At 47.4% G+C, this 21,027-nt stretch overlaps 1 long non-coding RNA gene across 1 annotated transcript in view; it reads right to left on the bottom strand.

Moving 5' to 3' along the window:
- Window positions 1-20,723, bottom strand: part of LOC105854543 — a 95,855-nt gene extending 75,132 nt beyond the window's left edge. The window contains exon 1 of the long non-coding RNA XR_001146193.1: window positions 20,599-20,723. This is a non-coding gene — a long non-coding RNA (uncharacterized LOC105854543). The remainder of the gene's footprint in view (window positions 1-20,598) is intronic.
- Between the last annotated feature and the right edge of the window lie 304 nt (window positions 20,724-21,027).

Here is a 21,027-nt window from a genome sequence, read left to right as displayed (position 1 = left end):
CATGCGTCTAGGGAACTACTACTTGAGGTTGAGGATGGCAGGGAGGCTCTTGCCTGCAGGAGAAAATAACGTGCATACAAATCCTCCCTTGAAGAGAATTTTGAGCACCTACCAATAATAATAATAATTCAAAATAATAAGAAAACCCTCTCAAAGAATAAAATTTCACTGGTAATGGGTGTGGATACTAGTCCAAAGGAGGGAGGATTACAGAGATGATGGTGAATTCATATGCCAGGCGAGAAAATCACTGAAGAATTGTAATCCCTCTTCACTTGGCACCTGGCTTGTATTAGGTTGCCATCTCAACATGCACGTAAAATAAATTGCTTCAAATACATGTAGAGCAAAAAAGACATTAATTTTTTTTCTGAAAGACCCTGTTCTCCTCATGTGTTTAGATTTCCTCCGCCATACATCTAGACTGCAAGTACCCGCTTCCAGATTCATGGTACCTACTTCTGGTTCTATTTCTTCCCACTGTCTGTGTCTTTCTCTATCTGGCCCCTACCCAGTGCCATAACCAGACTGACTTTGGGAAACTCATTAACTTAGAAGACGGAGGAGGGGGCTTGGAGTCCAGTCAAATAAGTAATTTGACAGCTACCATATAACAGATTTATAGACATTTTAGAAAACCCAACTTCTTAGAGACAAGCAGCCCCCCCCATTCCTACCCGTCTCACACACACACACACACACACACACACACTGTACACACACGCTCACTCACTCAGTGCTTGGGCTGAGGCTGAAAACTAAATTGCTGTGCAGTGACTAAGTAAAAGTCACAGCAAAGACAGTGGAATTGTAAGATAGTTTTCCATTATAAGGGTGCATAATAGGTGCTTAATAAATATTTGTTCAGTGAGCAAGAAAGCCTGTGAGAGCTTGATACACTCCCCTCTCTATAGGGTGGGGTTCTTTCTACCCAAACAACCTGTGTCTAGTCAGAGTTTCTTCCTGCTTTTTCAGGGTTACAACTCTTCTCCACGTTCAACCTCCAAAAACATGCTCAGGTCTCCTGCATACTCCTTTCTGGGCTACATTTCCTCTCTGTTTTCACTAGCAGAAAACCACAGAACGCCTCCCAAGAGACCCCATTGGTTTGCCTCTAGAGAGATTCCTAGCAGATATTAATCTTCCTATAACTGGGGGCTAGTGTTGTGGACAGAGAAATTATTCGGGGGGGATCTTTTTCAGAGCTCCATAATATCTTTTGCTCAAGGTCAGTTTTCCTCTCTCAAGATAAGACACTAGCTGACGTGGACATGGTGCTTTGCAGTTTACAAAGCATTATCTCATTTACTCTTCACAACAACCCAGTAAGGTAAGTTTTATGAGGAAAGATGCACCTCAGGGAAGGTAATATGATCTTAGTAGACAGCTGTAATACCTATGGATATTTACAAACCCTGTTAGCATGCAACTGAGGGGTACTGGGGCTTCCCAAATTTGCAGGCTCTCATGGGGTCCAGCCATCTACGTGCATAAAGACAAAGCAGACTTTTACTGTAAAAAACTTTAATAGCATTATTGTGCATATAAAGAGGAGAAGAGAAAAGATAATAGTTTCCAGTACAACACCCAAAGTTACCCATCCCCTCTCGGGTAAATGCCCAGCCATCAGGTTTGACCCAAACGAGGCCACTGAGGCCTGAAGTCTTGCCACAAGCCTCTGGCAGGGAACCGTAGGAAAGGAGTTTTGAAGCGAGTCCCAGAAAGCTGGGACAAAAGACCACGGTTGTCAGCCTGTCCGTGTAGTTTACCCACTGTCTCTTCCAAGTTTCTCCGTGTCTCTCCTCCGAGCATCCTCTCCATGACCCCCAAGGCCCTGGTGCAAGTCCAAAGCCGAGAAGCAAGGAAGCCCTTCCCCACAAGTCTCTCTGAGCCACAGCCTTCCGCAGCGCAGTTTCAGAAGACACTGCTAACCATGCACCTACTCCAACTGGGCAGGACGTCCAAAGGAATGTGCGTGACGGAAGCTGACAGCTCTGATGAATGGCTAAGAGGTTTATTTGAACATTTCGATACAGCAGATAATCTCATGTCCAGCTTTCAGGTGCCCTTTCTGGTTTCTCATTCTCCCTTGGGCTCCGGCGTCAGTGGCCAGCCAGCATCCTCTTCACAAGTGTCCAAAAGAACTCTGACAAAGCCAGCCCAGAGCCAGTCGCTGAAGCCCTCAAGTATTCAGTGCCACATTCACAAAGCTGCTGGACGCAGGGGAGACCAGGTACAGCCTCCGCTGTCAGCGGCCCTCTATCTTCCCACCGAGCTCAAGCACCCAGGTCCCAGCCAGAGCTGCCCATCACAGATGTCCTGGGGAGATGGGGGTATTTTTTTCCCATTTCGAAGCACGAATCACAGAATGCCAAGGGCACTAGCAGCTGAGGCGCCATATGGGAATCCCTTGGCTGTGGAGCCCCATGCTGAGCTGACACTCCTGCTTCCTTCGAGTCTCCTTCCCAAGATCCAGAAAGCAGCTGGTGGGCTCAGCCCGGCTCCTGGTTGAACAGCAGCCTCTGAAGGCAGAGCTCACGGGGTGCTTGGGACCCAGGGAGCGGGTGGGCAGGCGCGAGATATCCATTGCTCAGGCTAGTGATGCTCCTGCCCTCACTCAACTAACAGCGTTCACAGTGAATCAGTGAGTCCTTGGTTCAGCAGCGGAGCAGTCAAAAAATAAGGGGGAAAATGTTGATTTCTTACAAATCAAGAAACCCTTCGGTTCATCACCAATTTCTTCGGCTTTTGTGTATTCTGTAGTTGCACAAAGATGACAGCTCTTTTTACCACCTGTCCAGGTTCAGTCTCCTTGTTTTGCTAGCCCAGGTCATTGTCTTTAAAACACTTTTTCATACTGGCTAATTGGTCCCTAATTCCCAACTGGGTCATGGGTGGCAGCCTCAGGAAGAAGCATTTAAAAAAAAAAAAGATGTATTTATTTATTCATACAGAACTGAGGTACAGGCCAGAGATGCGGAGAGTGAGAGGATTCACCAGAGACAGAGTGGGGTGTGAAGAACAGGCAGATCCACGAAGTCCACTGCTGAGGGGAGCAGCGGGCGGGTCAGGAGAGGTCTGCCGCCCATGTGCATCTCCTCCGGGCCAGGCGGGGATGGAACTCATGCGGAAGTGACTCAAGCCTCTTAGTGCTGTGCTGTAACCCGCTGCGCCACCAGGGAGGGCCCAGGAAGAAGCATTTTTGCAACAAATACATGGCAGATGCTCAGGGCAGAGCACTTGTCATCGGCTTCTCCCACGGCACACTGGTTGAACCCACAGCCATCTCAGTCAGCCTTGCCCAGCTTCTCCAGGGGACTTAGCTTGCTCGAGCAGTACTCTGGGGACACGTAAAGCTAAGGCGGAAATGCGCTCCCGATGCACACACATGCACGTACACACGTGCACACACACTTGCACATGTGACCAGGAAAGTACACACACAAGGGCATGCCACTGGTCCAGTGTACACATAGGACGTCCGTGTGTGGGCATCTGTGTGCCGTGTGTGGTGGGGCTCACAGACACATACACATACGCACCTGCCCACTTCCTATATGTTCATCCAATGGGCTTTTTCTTCAATCCAAATTATGTTCACACCTTGGACATAAACTTGGATTTTAAACTACTGGATGTCTGAACTGACTACTTTTTTCCAAACTTAGTATTTATGAGACACGTTAGCACCACTGACGTCAATGAAGTCACCGAGACCTGGCCAGATTTGGTAGCCACAGCTTCCCTGTGAGGCTAGTGAGAGCCACCAGCCTATGTGAAGAGGCTGACTGCAGATGTAGGTGTTGAAACAGCCCCAGCGCACAATCAAAAATCTGGCCCTGGACTAAGTGTTGGCCATTGACTCTTGAAGGAAGAAAGGCAACCAAAAGAAAGAAAGAACATTCTATAGATGTTCTTAAAACATTTAGAGAATCATTTTTATGATTCTTGTTGAATTAAGTCCTGCCAGAGGCTTTCTAGGACCACAACCTCTCCACTACAGCAAAAGTACTCCAATTTGGTAGTTGCTCTGATCTGCTGCAAGTGACCTCAAAATGCAAGACAAGAGAGACCCTAATCAGAAGGACCCCAGGTTAAGAGTAAAACACATGGGTACACCCCCTCCAATGGCAGCCAAGATAAAATTCCTCAGCCCTTTCCTGGAAAGGGAAGGAGAGGAAAAGGTGGTCACCAACAGATCCTGACACAGGGCAAAATGGAAGAAGAAGAATGGATGGATGAAACCTTGGGAGGTGATCCTGTCTAACTTCTTATTTTGGCAGAGATGAAAAAATGAGATCTAATGAATTGAAATGACTAGCTTAAGGTCTCTAAGGTCATTTGCAGCAAAGCTGGCGGTTAGAACCTAGTTTGCAGGCTCCCGGCCCTTCATAGGACTCGCAGAATCTGAGTCAGCAGGGACTGCCCAGTCCAGCCGCCAGCCCCTGGCCACACTGCACCAGGCGCGGACCTGATGTGTGCCTGGCCCCTTGGGTGAGCTCACCTGCATGTAAACAAGTGCCTTGGCTTCCAGTCCGACTCTGCTTCTGCCTTTGGAGCTGAACCCAAATTTCAGTGCTTGCCCAGTTTTAGAGCACTTGGTCCCCTGAGGCAGGGGTGAGCCCATTTGAAGCACATCTCTGTACTCAGGCTGTTTTGTCCTTGTCTTTTTAAATGAATGGGGAGCAGAACAGACAGATCTACTGAAAAAACTGCTGAGGGGAGCAGTGGGCGAGACAGTGGAGGTCTGCTATGCCATGCAGTCCAGTTCCCTGGCCCGCAGGGGGTTTCAAACTCCTGCTGCAATCTCTGGTGACAGCTTGACTGTGCTGTCTTTAACCCATATGGCACCAGGAAGGCCCATAACACTAATTTAAAAGGAAACCTGCAGTCTCACATTTACTGAAATGTCATTTACAACAGCCAAGATATAAAAACAACCAAAGTACCCAAAAATATATGAGTGGATCAAGAATATATGGTACATTATATATAATAGAATATTACTCGGCCATCAAAAAAGATAAACCCATGCCATTTCAGCCATGTGGATGGAGATGGAGAGGATAACGCAAAGTGAAATACATCAGAAGGAGCAATAAAAATATTGGATGGTGTCAGTGTGAGGAGGCACTGCAGGTCAGGTGGAGCTGCTGGTCACTAAGCCCAGCTGCTGCTAGATCATCACAGAGCCTCTGACAGAGTGCTCATCACAGGACCTCGGGCCACATACTTTTACCCTGCGCACAAGCATCCCAGAGGGAGAGTGCCAAACGCCTTGCTGGATCGCGCGCTGGCAGCATTTCCTTGACCCGCCAGTCCAGGGGCACTCTCAGTAGGACAATGGACTTGCCCTAAAGTGACACTCCCTGTGACCTAGACGTGCGCATGGCCACTCGGCCACTCCTGCTGTGCACTCCAGCAAATATCAACAAGCATGCCTGGCGCCCCAGCTGCCATCTCTGACCCAGCTGAAAGGAAAAGTTTGCCCCTGAAAGCACCAGCAACCGCTAAGGCCCCGGGCACTGGCTGCCTGGGGCTGTGCTGGGTGCACACCTGGGTGCACACCTGGGTACACAGCTGGGTACACAGCCCGTGAACCTTTTCTTTTTTTCCACCTGGGCTCATGGAACAGTTGGCAGGGTGGCCCAGAGCCACTGCCTGTAGATGATCCAGAAGGAGGCTGGACATCAGCCTCGTCTGCTCTGCTTCTCCAGGGGGGCTTACCCCATCTTCCAAACTCTTTACCTCCTGCCCTGAAGCAAAGCCCAGGCTTCCTGTGCCCCTGGTCCAAGTCCCAGCTCCCTGTGTTCTCTCTCCCTCCTGCCCGTCTCCACCACAGCTCAGGGAACCCTTGGCTCTTGGGCCGCCTGGGTGGGACCCAACAGAGTCAAGCATTCTGCCCAAGCTACAGATAAAAATCAATGGCGCCTGCAATCCGGCCACGGATCAATTAATGTGTCATTTGTCAGTTTGGACTCCAGAGAAAAATAGTGATGTAAGAGCCCTCTGTGTTTGCAAAGCCACAAATCTGCCTGGTCAGAGGCCATTTAAAATCATTACAAATAGGTCAGTAATCTCTGCCTCCAACACAGAGGGGCCCCTTTCACATTTTTCCAGCGGTTTATTGCATAAATATTATTTTTACCATCATTCTTCAGTCTGTAGGTGGGATCTCCAGTGGACAGAGACAGTGATAAATGAGCCTCCAGGTGTTACTGCTCTTAAAAAAAATTCCTTTCACAAGTATTTCTGAGGACTGAAGTCACTTTCAGAGGGAGCTATTTAAGAGAGGCTCCTCCTTAGAGAATTCTTAAAGAAACACTGCTTGCAGCTGCCCTCAAGGAGACCAAGCATGACATCCAGGCTTGTCTGTATCCGTGTCAATGCGGTGCAGTCGGCCTCTGCGGCATGCCAGCAGGCAGCGCTGGGTGCGGGAGCCCGTCACAGCCCTGCGCACACAGCACGGCACAGGGCGGGCACAGGCGGGCACAGGGCGCTGCTGCGGCTGATCCCGGGAGGCGGGGAAGTGGCACGTCCGAGAGGTTTCAATACTCAAACTCCAAGTGCTTGAAGGACTGGATCAAAACTGCCTGGTTAATTAGCAGAAGGTCAGGGCTGAGAAGCGTGTTTCTTTTTTTTCATTTCATAGATAAACTAGGATGCTGGCCAAAAAGATGTGGGGGGCTGACAGAATTCAGCAGAGACAGAGTGAGGAGCAGAACGGGGGCTCGAAGGAAACACACCCTGAGGGGAGCAGCGGGGAGGTCAGGAGAGGGCTGCTGCGCCATTCAGGTCAGTTTCCTGGCTGGGGATGGAACTCAGGCCATGTTGGTGACAGCTTGAGATCGAAGCCCTGGGCCACCGGGAAGGCCCTACACGGTTATGTTTCTTTAACCCAAGATAAAGAACTGTCAGGAGAGAAACCGTGAGGGAGGACAGAAAAGCTATGCAGTAAGACCACTCAGACGTGGACTCCAAACTTCCCTCGCCTTCCTCTCAGTCAGGTGACCTCAGACCGCCATGTAGGGACTCTGAGATCTAGTCTTGTTACTTGTAAGATCGAGGTATTTCTGACTTGAATGGCAGTGAGAACTGGAAGAAATGGTACCAGTGGTAATCATGGGCGGCTGTTAATATGAAAGCTCAGTGCTTTTCCTTCCCTTGGTATTCCTTGGTATAAATATTTCCCAGTGTGACTCCCACCAAACCAAACACATGTTACAAAATGTGCTCCGAAAGAGGGTCTCATTGTTAAGTGTGTCTGAGGACCTTGGCCACTTTATCTCCCTCTTTCAAATTAGCATTTTCAAAGCTCCACCAGACTTTAATCTCCACAAGGGCAAAGAACACACCTTTCTGACTTTGCACTGTATTCCCAGGAACTAATACAAAGTCTGACACATGACCACCACTCAATGAACATGGTATACAAGACAGTGAGTGAATGAGTGAATGAGTGAATGAGTGAGTGAGTGAGTGAATGGCATAAGAAGTCCTACCTCAGGAAAGTACTCTTTGTATGCTCAGAACTTCAAAACTTGTGTCTGAATCTATTTTTTCTCTGAATTCCTGTGAACTACCTTCCTTTTTTTTTTTTTTAAAGATTTATTTATTTGTGCATACAGAACTGGGGTACAGGCCAGAGGCTCAGGGGCGGCGAGAGGCTTCACCAGAGACAGAGTGGGGAGCAGAACAGGCAGATCAACAAAGTACCCTGCTGAGAGGAGCAGCGGGCGGGTCAGGAGAGATCTGCCGCACCCTGTGGTCACCCCAGGGATCGAACTCATGCTGAAGCGGCTCCAGATTCTCAGTGCTATGCTTTAACCCGCTGCGCCACCAGGGAGGGCCGAACTACCTTCTTAAGAAGTTTAGTTTTAGAAGGATGTACATTTCCAGCCTCTCTCTGGATGAGGGGAGTCTGCTGCTAGGGAGCTGAAGTAGGTAGAATCCAAGGGATTTTCCACTGTAGACAGTGCCAGCTTTACACAAAGCCCAGACTGCCTTTTCCCATTCCTAAAGATGAAGCTGGTTCACGGACTGGCTTAGAAGCTGCAGAGGTCCATTTCATTGTCAGCCTACAGAAAAGAAATCCTCAGGAAGGCTAGTAGACCGCCAAGCTGCCAAGAAAGCTTTTCTCTCGTAGGCATTAGTGGATGCACCAAGCCCCAGCTCTCACCCCTCAGCCTGGCCTCAAGACGAGTAGCGCTGAAATGTCTCCCTCAGTTTCTACCATCACAAAGACTTTCCCAATGCAGACATTTCTCTGCACAGAAGTCTTTGTCACTGTGACCCTTGAAATGCTCAGCAGAGGCAATGGGTCGGGGATCTTGGTCCCCAGGATCGTAGACTGACTCCCCACATAGGTGCCACAGAGCATGACGAAAACACACTGCAGCTGAGCTGGAAATACTTCCCTTTCCTGGTCAGTCATTAACCACCTTTGTCCTCTGGCTGCCAGAGGGCCCCTCCCTTAATCATTTTACCTTTATCACCCCTCCACCATCCAAACCATGAGTTGGAGGGCAAAAGAAACCGCCAGTGGTGATATTAACTTTTACGCTGGAACCAGAACTACCAGTAAAGACCTGAAAAGCCAATTGTCTTGCACTTTTAAGAGAGCCTGGAGTTGAATGGGCTGGACATAAAGTAGGAGTGTCTTTCCTAAAGGTAGTGCTGTCAAGCAAAGCTGAGCACAAAGGCCTCTTCAGCCTGACCTCCTGGTCCAAACGGCTGCATCAAACCACTGAAGAAAAAAAATCAAACGCTAGGAATACGAATGTGTCACCCACCCCCACACACACACATGCCACCCACCACCCAAGTGTCCGTACACAGAAGCGTAAGTGGGCAAACAGAACACAGCACGACTCTGGGCTTCCTGTCAGTCTCAGAAGGAGGGAAGTTGCGCTACATGACACAATGCGGATGCACCGGGAGGACATTATATCACATGAGATGTGCCAGTGGCCGGAGGACAAACACTGTGCAATTCCACTGAGACTCAGTCCGGGGAAGCAGAGTCCTTAGAGATGAAGAGCCCCGTGTTGCCACGGCCTGAGGGAAGGACCAGCAGCGGTTGGCACTTTATCGACGCGGGGTTTCAGTTTTGCAAGAGGAAAACTGTTCTGGAGACCACAGTGGGGACAATTGCATAACCGTGAATGTGTGTATTGCAACTCAGCTGTGGGCTTAGAATGGATGGGGTGACTGAGTCCATGCTATGTGTTCTTTCCTCTTTACCATGCTTTGCAAAAATAGCTCCAACTCTTATTTCAAACGAAATACTCCCTCCAAGGAGCCACTCACAATTCTCTATCTTCTCAGCATTGCAAAGCAGCTTTCTTTCCACTCTTGGTCACAGGTAAGCCAAATGCCAGCCCACACAAAAATACTAATTTGACAGGAAACCTGCACCCTGGTGTTTATTGCAGTACTATTTACAATAGCCAAGATATGGAAACAGTGAAGAAGCCACAAAATAGAGAATGGGTGAAAAAGTTGTGGGATATTTACACAATGGAGTGTTACTCAGCAATCAAAAAGACAAACTCATGCCACTTGCAGGAACCTGGATGCCGCTGAAAGGGATGCTGTGCAGTGCAGTCAGCCACAAGGAGAAAGCTAAGTGCCAGATGGTCTCCCTTGTATGAGGGATACAGAGAAACAACAAAGGTCCAGAAAAAGTCAAGCCTAGCAAGCTGAACACAGCCCTGAGGCATACGGCAAGGGAGGGGGAGGAAGGGGGTCAGACAGGGGAGGGAAGGGTACAAGATGCTATGGTGATGGTTCTCGGGCGACATGGTGGGGACTACAATGATGTAAGAAAAAAATTTAATAATTAAAAAGAACAAAAACAAGGTCACCCTGCCTCACTTGCCCCTTGTGGGAAGCAGGGTTACTTCCCAAGGGGTAGTTTCTCTGGAAGCCTGGGATAGACCTCCTGATGGCAGGACGAGGCAGTGGTGAGGTGCTAAGTGGCGGGGACAGCTTCCCAGCTTCCAGAACATACTCTGCTGCTTCCCCGACTGTTCAGCATGGTCTGGGGCTCTGGAAGCTCCCAGCCTGGCATGGGATTCCTGTGAGTGGCAGACTGTATGATTCTTTCTCGACAAAGTACTTTTTTTAAACACCTCTGCCCATAAACACAACACAAACAAGTTTCCTGGTGAGTCAGAGGGCCAGAACACACACTAAGTCCATGTAATAATCTTTATGTAATTTGCTTCTTAGTCATTGTCTGGCCCATTAGCTAAATAGGCAGCATGTATGCCTCTGAAAATCAGGGCCTCTATAAAAACTACCGTTGTGAGTACACGAAGCAGTAAAGAGCTCACGGCGAGTTGCACCAAAAAGGAATTTTGAAAGGATAAAAACAGGCCGGTCTGAAGCTATTTAGGGTGAAATGTCAAGAGAGGCCTCCCCAAGGCTACAGAGCCTGGGGAAAGAAAATCATGGTGGGTTCAAAAGCCGCAGTTGCCCTGCTGAGGCGAGCTCGGCACAGGACAAACACCCCTCAGCCCCTCAGGTAGGACAGAGCCATCTTCATCCCCCAGCCTGACCTCAGCTGGCCCTGCCCAGCCCCAGCCGCTGCCCTGCCCAGGGACACAGCTCCCCACAGAGCAGTTCTCCACACACAGTGAGGAAAGAGGAAGTCTGGCTCTCTCGCACACACACACACACACCTAAACACTCAGACACAGTCACACACACTCAGACTCAGACACACACACACTCAGAGTCATGCATACACTCAAACTCATACACCGGACACATTGCTCACACAGGCACCCTCACATACATACTCAGATGCACTCACATCCACTTGCACACACAGACACACCCAGACGCATCACGCATGCTCACACCTCACACACACACACACGCCCACCCGCTCAACTGTACACACCAGCCCTGCCGGGGTTGGCAAGCACAAGCCAGCTGCACCCCGGGAGCCCAGGCCGGCCGCCTGCTCAAGCCCAGACTCGCCTCTGCCCCTCAGGCTGCATCTGCCCATCTGTCTAGCTAGCACTTGAACTTGAGGCTTGAACTCACCTCTGATATAAGCTTCCTTATTCCAGAATCCAGAAATCTTAAAGAATAGGTCAAGCAGAAATGGAGTTTCATTTTAGTAAAATAGAAATCATTTTTGCAGCATTGTCTGGAGGGAAGAGGATGTATTGATTTAAGGGGGTATTAAGCCTCTTAAATGCCAAGGTGCCTCTAAAAGTGGAGAGGCACAGAATATTCCACAACATTTAGGGCCGGGGCCTGTTTGGGGTCCATCCAGAGTCTGCTTCCTTGTCCTTGAAATTCAGTGAGCTGCAGGATGCACAGCCTGAACCCTAAATATAAGGAGAGGAAATGGGGTGATCGGACATGCTGATCTTTCTCTTTTCTCCAAGAACAAAGGAAACCAAGTTATTTATTTCACTTAAGTATACTGAATGAGGTTAACTGTATTGAATTAAACCCAACATGTCGTGTGCGCGCGTGTGGGGTCGATGAATATGTGGGCATTTTTCAAGCAAAGAGAGGGGAGGTCAACCATTTTCCAGTTGAGTCAGTTTCATACATAAAAAAAGTATAGCAGATGCTTGAATAAAATCACTTGCTTCATTCAACATCATCTTGTTTTAACGTTGATAAGAAAACAGAAATCCCAGCTGATAGAGGACCAAGCAACATTATTCGAGGACTTGGTTTCCCTCAATATCTTAAGTTCAGTGTTTACCTTATGAGCCACATAAGTGGACACAATTCCACCACAAGCTTCTCCGAGTCTCACAAGCTCTATAGTATTTCTGTCCAGTAAGGAGCAACTTTACACCACCATGTAACAAGGCAAAGCAACAGGCAGGCCTATGAGGGACCAGAGCTTCTCGATGACGCATTTTGTGTCAAGCACTGTAAGCAGCATATTTTATCTTAAAGATGGGTCTTCCATTAGCAGAAACTTGGTGTTTTCCCTTGTTAACAAAGATAGCCTAAGACAGGCTAAAATAATAACATCTCATCTTTAAGATCAAATAATCCAGTGCTCCTCAATTTTTGCATCTCCAAGGTACAGATAAAATCAGTTCCTTCCTAGGGTACACAGAGCATGTGCTTCTATCAAACATTCTGGAAAACCTGGGACCAGCAGCCTCAGAAGGGCTAACTAAGCCTCCCCATATCCTTGGCTATCACCAAGTTCAATACAATTCTGGAATTTCTTTCCATTTTCACGTATCTGATTATCCTTTATGAGGGGTATGGTTTTCCTTTAAAAGGCCATGTGTGCAATGTTTTTTCCCTCTCTGATCCCCACAATATTTCTCACTGTTTCCAAATCTCCGTGTTTCTTTCAAATAATAGAAACTACAATACTGGCTTTCACTAGTTCCTACCAGGTTTAAGTTCTAGCCAGTATCTGTGATGTGCCAGAACCAATTGTTAAATTTTCAAGAATCTATGAGCTGGTTGTGGAACAACTGTTAATTTGAGATCACCACAGTGGGAGCATTTACACCATGGAAATGGCATACACTTCAAGTCAGGGCTTAATTTGTTGTTTAGGTGACTGTCTAAACTTAAAGTGATAAAAAAATATTAATACTATAGATTAAGCTTCATTTTTTTTCCCTGTAATGAAAACATTTAAGATCTACTCTTCTTATATCTTTCCAATACACAATATTAAAGTCACTCTGTTGTACATTTTAAATTAAAAAAAGAGTCACCAGGATTTATTTTTTATAATTAAAAGTTTTGACCACCTTCATTCCTTCACCCATTTCCACAGACCACCAATTTGTTCTCTTTATCTACAACTTTGTTTTTGTTTTTTGTTTAATTTAGTTTTGTTTTAATTCCATATGTAGGTGATAGTACACGGCATTTGTCTTTGCCTTATTTCACACAGCATAATGCTTTCAAATTCCATCCACCTTGTTGCAAATGACAAGATTTCCTTTTGTGGCCGAATAACATTCCATTGTGTGCAGACTCACAAGCACACACTCATTTGTCCCTTAACAGCAGAGATATGTTCTAAGAAATGCGCCATTACTGTTTTAGCATTCTGTTAATGTCACTGGGTAGTGCAACTACCCAATGGATGGAATAACCTTCATCACACCAGGGCCTTAGACATACGTTATTGGGACCACATTCACATATAGTGTCCATCACTGACCGGAACATTTTCACGGGTTGCACGGCTATTTACCACATTTTCTTTATCCATCACTTGCTGATGGACATTTAGGTCACATCTATATCTTGGTTATCATAAATAATACTGCAGCGAATATGGGGAAGATAACTTTTCAGATTCATATTTTGTTTCCTTTGAATAAAAGCTCAGAAATGGAATTGCTAAATCACACAGTAGTTCTATTTTTAATTTTCTGAGGACCCTCCCTCCTATTTTCTATGATACCAATTTGCATCCTTACCAACAGCGCACAAGGCTTCCCTTCTTTTTCCATACTCTTGCCAACACTTGTTACTTCTTGTCTTTTTAATAAACTTGAAAAAATCCCCGGTCTATAGACATTACATTGCAAGTAACACAAAATAATTAAGGGGATATTCCTCCATCTTTGAAAACTGCTCCCACAGAGAAATCGCTCGCATCAGATCTTCCTTGTTCACGTTTACTTTTTACCAAAGATTCACCAACATCCATATCAGAACCACATTCTGAGCACAGCCCGGCCTCCACCACCATCCATGACACCGAATGTCCTGGGGGCGGATGTTTCTTCCCCACAGGGCCCAAGCAAGTCTTCCTCAGCCTGCCTGTTAAGAAAGCTGACCCTTCCCCTCACTGCAGACCCTGCCTCTAGCCAGACCATCTAGCCTTCAACCTGGCCGTTCAAGGAGCAAATGGGGACCCTGAAGATGTCCACACGTGGGTACCACCTCTTCTCGCTGCTTTGCTTTTAGGCTTTGGAGTTTGAAAATTTCCCAGATGTAAGAGGCTTCAGAGATTATGACATAAATAAGAGTACACCGGCCCTCCCTGGTGGCGCAGCGGGTTAGAGCAGACTGAGAGTCTGGGGCCGCTTCCGCATGAGTTCGATCCCCACCGCCCCGGAGGTGACCCCATGGTGCGGCAGACCTCTCCTGACCAGCCTGCTGCTCCCCTCAGGAGTGTGCTTCGTCGATCTGCCTGTTCTGTTCTCCACTCTGTCTCTGGTGGGGCCTCTCACCACCCCTGAGCCTCTGGCCTGCACCCCAGTTCTGTATGTACAAATAAATAAATCTTTAAAAAAAAAAAAAAGAGTACACCTTAAATAAGTCATGTGTGTGAATGACAGTGGGACAGGAAACAATGGTGCCTCAGACTAGGCAGCATAAACATTTAGATAAATTCTAGAGAAACACAATTTGGCCTCCTTTTCCTATATCCCACATTTTGCTTTGCACTTGGGGGAAAATTTGCACCTAGATACAAAATTGTTCTTGCAAACTAATTGCACCTACAGTCAGCTAATTGGAGGGGCAAGGATCCAGCAGTGTTGCAATTAGGTGATTGATGCTGTAATTCCTTTACCAAGAACAATGAGCACTTTTACATAACACTTAGTTTTTCAAGTAGTGTGTAGGTACCATGGAGTTGGTACCTAACATTCTTCCCAGTAACCTTGCACACCATACCCATTTCATGGTGTTGAACGGTGTGTCGAGAGGGGTTGTGGGAGGGGGGACAAAACAGAGGCTCTCTGGTTCTGATCAAAAACACTACCATCTCGGCCACCCAAAGAATCCCATTATCACTGCTGGATCAAGATCCAATAAAAATCCACCAAATTGGGCCCTTCCTGGTAGCGCAGCGGGTTAAAGCACAGCACTAAGAAGCTAAAGCCACTTCAACATGAGTTCAATCCCCGCCTCGGAGGTGACCACATGGCGCAGCAGACCTCTCCTGACCCGCCCGCTGCTCCCCTCAGCAGTGTACTTCATTGATCTGTCTGTTCTGCTCCCCACTCTGTCTCTGGTGAATCTTCTCACCGCCCCTGCGCCTCTGGCTTGTTCCCCAGTTCTGTATGCATAAATAAATCTTAAAAAAAAAAACACCAAATTCACTATGTAGAAGTCATGTTCTCTAACTATTCCTATTTTAGTCTCCTTTTCCCTCCTTTCTCTAAAAGCTTGCAATCACAGAAAGATGAGTAGAAAATTGGAATGCCCTCCTTCTAAGCTCAATTCCTATCAAGTAGATGGCAAGCTACTGTCAGAGGCATTTTGTTGACATTTCTCCTGTACCAGGTGAAGACATTTTGGCACTGACCACTCCCTGTCCTAACTCTGAACTCCGTCCTCAGCCTTTCAACCTTTGGATGCTGCTGCACTCCTGTCATTGATAGTCCACAGCAGACGTTTGCATGATGGAGTCAGTCAATGAAATTTACCTGTGCGCCTGTGGCAGTATTCGCTCATGCCTAAAAAGCCACTTATTTGTATCTGTTTATGGAAACTATCTAAAGAATAACTGAATCGTGTGAGCATGAAAATAAACTGTGTAACCATTAAATAACTTATGTGATCATATTGGGTTGACCAGTATTAAATCTCGAAGTCATAGAATTTTGGTTTTAGAAGGGGTTTTGAAATTATGCCCCAATGACTTCATTTTTCAGGTGAGGCCCTGGGATGGGGGGCTTGGTCAAGGCCAAGGTGATTAAGGCTAACTGAGGAAGACCACGGTTTCCTGCCTCCCAGACCATGTAGGGGCAAGGATCCAGCAGTGTTGCAATTAGGTGATTGATGATTGAATTCCTGATGAAAACAAGGGTTCTCACTGTTCCTTCAGTAATCTAGTTTTATTCATATTGCCATATAATATACAACAATAAATTAATTTCAGGTGTGCAGTATAATGTGCCATCTGTATACAACACAAAATGATCACTATCTTACGTCTATTTCCCATCTAGGCAATTTTTCAAATTTGCAATACTGGATTATTGCCCAGGACCTGCTGTCTAGCCTACATCCTTGTGACTTAGTTATTTTACAACTGGACATTTGTACATCTTGATCCCCTCCATCCATTCCCCCAGTTCAGTTGTCACCCCTTAAACAATTCAGTTTTAAAGTTGCAATTATAATGCTGCTCACAGAGCCACTGAAATACCCTTTGGCCAGGTCCTCTGCATGCGAGCAGCAGTGACCAGCATGCAGGGCAGACAAGCATGCGCATCCATACCTGCTTCTGTGCGTGCCTTCGTGGGGATGCCCAGCGGCTTGCTTGCTGTCCATGCAAATGAAGCAAAGCTCTGCGCCTTTGGTCCCTGCGGGCCTCCTTCCTCTGCTCACACAGTTAGGCTGGGGCAGACAGCTGAACGCTAGCTCTTCCAGAAGGTCTGTGAGCATGTCCCTCACCCTTTAATTCACACCATCATTCTACTCATTTACTCCTGTTATTACCCCCATTTCAAAGACAGGGAAACTACATTGTGTCAAAGTTGTCGGGCCTTGAGTACAGAGCTGGTATCGAACCTCAGTCTTCTTAATTTGAGCTCAAACGCTGACCATCAAGGAGTCAATCCCAGAACATGAACCACAATCTTTTCGTTCAGAAGCTGCCACTCCACCCCGGGTCTGGGCTTCAGTATGTAATTGCCAAGCCCTCTTCATCCATAGCTGGGGCCCTCACTGCCTGTTGGGCTTCACCTCCATGATGACCCCTCACACCCTGAGTCTGGTTGGTAGTGAGGGAGCTGTTCTCCTAGAGAAGAGCCCCTGCCCTGGGGGGAGCCAATCTCCTCTTCGGCCCACTGGTGAGGACGTCAACACACCCACCGGCCAATGCTACCCACATATAGAGGCCTTTCCTTACTAGGACTGCTTGGAGCTCACAAGGACTAGGTGCTTTGCAGAAATAGCCTTTGGTAGCTTAGCTGTAATACACTAAGTAAAATAAGCCTCCAGTTTCTGCCCTCTGGGAATTCAACTCAACAATTAATTTGGAGACGTTTCCCTCTCTCCCTTCTCTGTCCCTCGCGTTCAACTCTAAATATAATCACCAGCACTCTGGTTGTATTTTGACAGAACTGGTTTAGCACATTCTCCAAAAGCATGAAGGTTATTCTCTTTAATCATTACATGGTTGTTCTTAACAGAAGACAGATATTGCACTGAATACTTTTGTGACCACAAGGAAACAAGATCTTTCAACAACAGATTGACAGACTTGCTAAAAATAGTTCCTTTAGAGCCGTGGGCTTAGGGTCCCCCCTGAGGACCCCTTGGCAACTGGATATGATGTACCTTTAAAAGTTTTCCCTAATGAGTCTGTGATTCAAACTGTAAAAATGCAAAGCCAATCATTCCTGGTAGGTTATTGATAGGTTATTTTGAGAGGATGGACTTCCAGAACACCTTTCTTTCATTCCTTCTTTCACGACCTTTTGTTGAGTCTGTCCCTATGTTAGGAGCTGAAGGGACACACATACACTCATGCATACACACATTCTCATATAAACACAATTTTTTTTCAGGAACTCACTGTTCAGTGAGGAAAACAGACCAATATCTGACACTACAGTGTAACAAGCATGTCAGTAAGCAAGTTCCTACAGGAGCACAGAGGAGGAACACAGAGATGGATAGGGTGGACAGGTGGACAGATGGATGGACAGATGGATGGACGGAAGGACGGAAGGACAGACGGACAGATGGATGGACGGACAGATGGCTAGATGGCTGGATGGCTGGATGGACAGATGGAAAGATGGATGGAAAGATGGAAGGACAGATGGATGGATGGATGGACGGATGGACGGACAGACGGACGGACGGACGGACGGACGGACGAACGGACGGACAGATGGATGGATAGATGGATGGATGGATTGAGTCATTGGGGGAAGATGGAGGAGGAATTACTGAATCCAGAGTGTGAAGAGGTAGGGTTGATGCAAACAGCATCAGTTGCTATCAGTATAGCTTACCTGAGGTATGATCTGGCAGGAAAAGTGTTTAGCTAGGAATCAGAAGGGCTTTTCAGGCTATAGGAAAAACCCACTAGTGGAACCAAGGAGAGAGCATGTAGCATGTTTGGGGAATCATTTGATTTTTCCAAAATGGGGATGAGTTGGGGAAGACTGGACATAGAGCTAGGCCTCAGGACATGGGGGGCCTGGGGGAGAGTTTGATTTTGTCCAGAAGATGACTAGCAGCCATGGAAAGCTGGTCAAGTAGACAGCCTGTAATTCAGAAAGATGCTGGTGGTGCTGATTTTGCAGGAAGTTCAGCATTCCAAGTTGACTGCAGTGATTCCAAGAGAAGGGGATAGGTTTTATCATTTAACAAGTTTAATTAAGGGGCTGTTAACTTACAGATGAGTGACAGAAGGAGGGGGAGAAGCACAGCAGTGCAGGGATGTTTCTACTGCCTGGTGCATGCGCACCAGGTGACAGAACAGAATAGCAAAAGGTGGGACTATGACCCCAGCATGTCTCCATAACCAGAAGGCTACCAACACAGCCTTCAGCCATATCACTCCTATCTTTGCTACCAAGTGACCAACTGAAAAAAACAGACACTCCTTGAATACCTATCTTGTAATATATGGGACTACACACATTAAGCTCAACACCTGCCCCAAACCCTTTGGACTAATAATCCTCACGTTGTGCTGGTAAGGGCATGGATGCTTCTAGAGCAGAAGTTATTTGCACAAGATCGCCCAGTCAACCTGGAATTTAAATCCAAATTTAGAGGGGCCCCAACATGTTTAGAAAAGTACATGGAAATAAAAATGACTGTGACGCCAACGTGTGTTTCACTTTTGCTGACTGAGGTAACATTTGTGTGTTTTTATAAGGAAAAGGCCCACGGTGCTCATCACATCTCAGAGGCAGCCTTGACCCTGGAAGCGTGAGGACCATGCGGGGACGGCGCCCACTGGGAGCCTGATGGTGCCTCTCTGGGAATGCAGCTCCGGGACCCTGCCCCCTGGCCGCGCCTCACCCTTTCCTCCTGCAGAGAGCCCCGAGCGGACCACTAGGGGAATGTGGCCCGAGCTGGATCTTCTGTAGTGGAGGTAGCGGATGGAGGGAAAGCCCTAGACTGGGCAGGAGAACAGAGAACTGCATTGCTTCCATTTTCTCCCCAGGGACAGGCTAGCCTCACCAGAAACTGGGAAGGAGGCAAAAGTTGGACATCAACCTTCCCAGTGTGGCCACATCATCACCTTGTCCCAGACACCTTCTAATTTTTTTTTTAAGATATTGTTTATTTATTTATTTGTGCATAAAGAGCTGGGGTACAGGCCAGAGGTGCAGGGGCAGCAAGGACTCATCAGAAACAGAGTGGGGTGCAGAACAGGCAGAACGACCAAGTACACTGCTGAGGGGAGCAGCGGGTGAGACTGGAGAGTCCTGCACACCACATGGGTCATCTCCAGACCGGGGATGGAACTCACAGTGAAGGGGCCACGGCTTGACTTAGCTTTGCAGTGCAGCGCTCCCACCGCTGCACCACCAGGGAGGGCTCAACACCCTTAACTTGTGCAGCGGTCACCCACAGTGAGCCTAGTCCCTCTGCTCTAGCTCTGCTCTCCAACAGGCCAGGCCACCTGTCTGTGCCTGTGTGCACAAGGCATCTACCCGACTAGCCCAGGCTGTGCCCAGGGGCCACACAGCCAGACAGCCTCCTCCACGGTGCAGCACGTGCAGACACTGGGTCTTGGCCACCTTTCCCTTTTTTTTTTTTTTTTTAATTTAGCATGTAATGTAATGAAGACTCAAAAATGCCTGAGTTGTCGAGTACACTGTGACTGTTGTAAGGTTAGGTTTTGCTTCTTAAAGTGTCTGCTTCGGTCATCGGGCTAGGCATGTGTGATCACAATTTATAACTGTGCACCTGAGGCGTCCCTGATGGCCTAGAGGGTAAGCCTCAGCGCTGTCACTAAAAAGGCAGCAGACCTCTCTTACCTTGCTCGCTGCTCCCCTCAATAGTGTATTTCAATAAATCCACCTGCCTTGCTCCCCACTCTCTCTCTAGTGAGCTCTCAGCTTCTGCACCTCTAGTCTCTAAATAATATTGTGCATCTCAATTAGGAGATGAATTCAGAATAGTCCATAGAACCGCAACAATGGCTTTGAAGACCCTCAAAGTCCAGGGAGAAGGGCTTGCAGAGCATGGAGGAGAGAGGACCCAGAGGTGAGTTAGTTCCAGCCACTACACATAATCTCTCTGGGCCCTTTCCTCCTTTGTGAAATGAACAAGATCCACCTATTTCAACGGACTGTATGCAGTTCAGGTGGAAAAACATTTGCTAAACATTGTACAGTGTTTGCTGACGACGTCCATCTTGAAATTCTGGTTTAGATGGAAATTCTGGTTTATGATGAGAAGTTCAGGAAAGAGAGAGATGCAAATCAGGTCTTTCTGGAGCCTTTGGGGGCCAGGGAGGTTACAGAACCCCCAAGACATCATGTGGTTTCCCCGCCAGCTACTCTGGGTAGCAACTGAGCCACAACACCCACCTGACGCCTCAGGAATCTTTCTATTGCAGTGATTTAAGCAACGCAGCTAAAGCAATTTCCAGTGTGTTTTGGTAAGCGTCATCAGCCCCCCAGGGTTAGGATTTGACAGTACCTGACTATCTGGTGCTGACCGGTTCTTTCAGGCTCATTCCACCCCGCAGAGCAGAGGAAAAAGCACTCAGCCTCATTACTGACAGAGCGAAGCAACCTTCAACGTACACCCCCAACTGGAGCAAGCCCGGGTGTTCTTTCCATTTCATGGAAGAGTCTTGCAAAACACTGGTTCTCATGTCTTCGTGCATGAGTCATAGATGCAAGAATGAAGAAACACCGCTCTGAATGACAAACAAGGAAAAAAGAAAAGGAAGAAGGCTATGATGATATGTTCTTGGAACATAACTCCAAGTCAGTCTACAAAAGCAAAATCAACACCTTGATCTCTGTTTACGGTAGGCTCTTAAGAGGACCCAGAAAGAGATCTTTACTTTTCTTTCCGATTAAAAAGATAACAGACAATAGACACACTGAAATCAAATAACAA

This window comes from Condylura cristata, unplaced genomic scaffold (assembly GCF_000260355.1).
Source record: "Condylura cristata isolate star-nosed mole 26May11 unplaced genomic scaffold, ConCri1.0 scaffold00052, whole genome shotgun sequence".
Classification (NCBI taxonomy): Eukaryota; Metazoa; Chordata; class Mammalia; order Eulipotyphla; family Talpidae; genus Condylura; species Condylura cristata.
The sequence above is the reverse complement of the archived record's forward strand: the minus strand, read 5'-3'. Positions and strand labels throughout refer to the sequence as shown.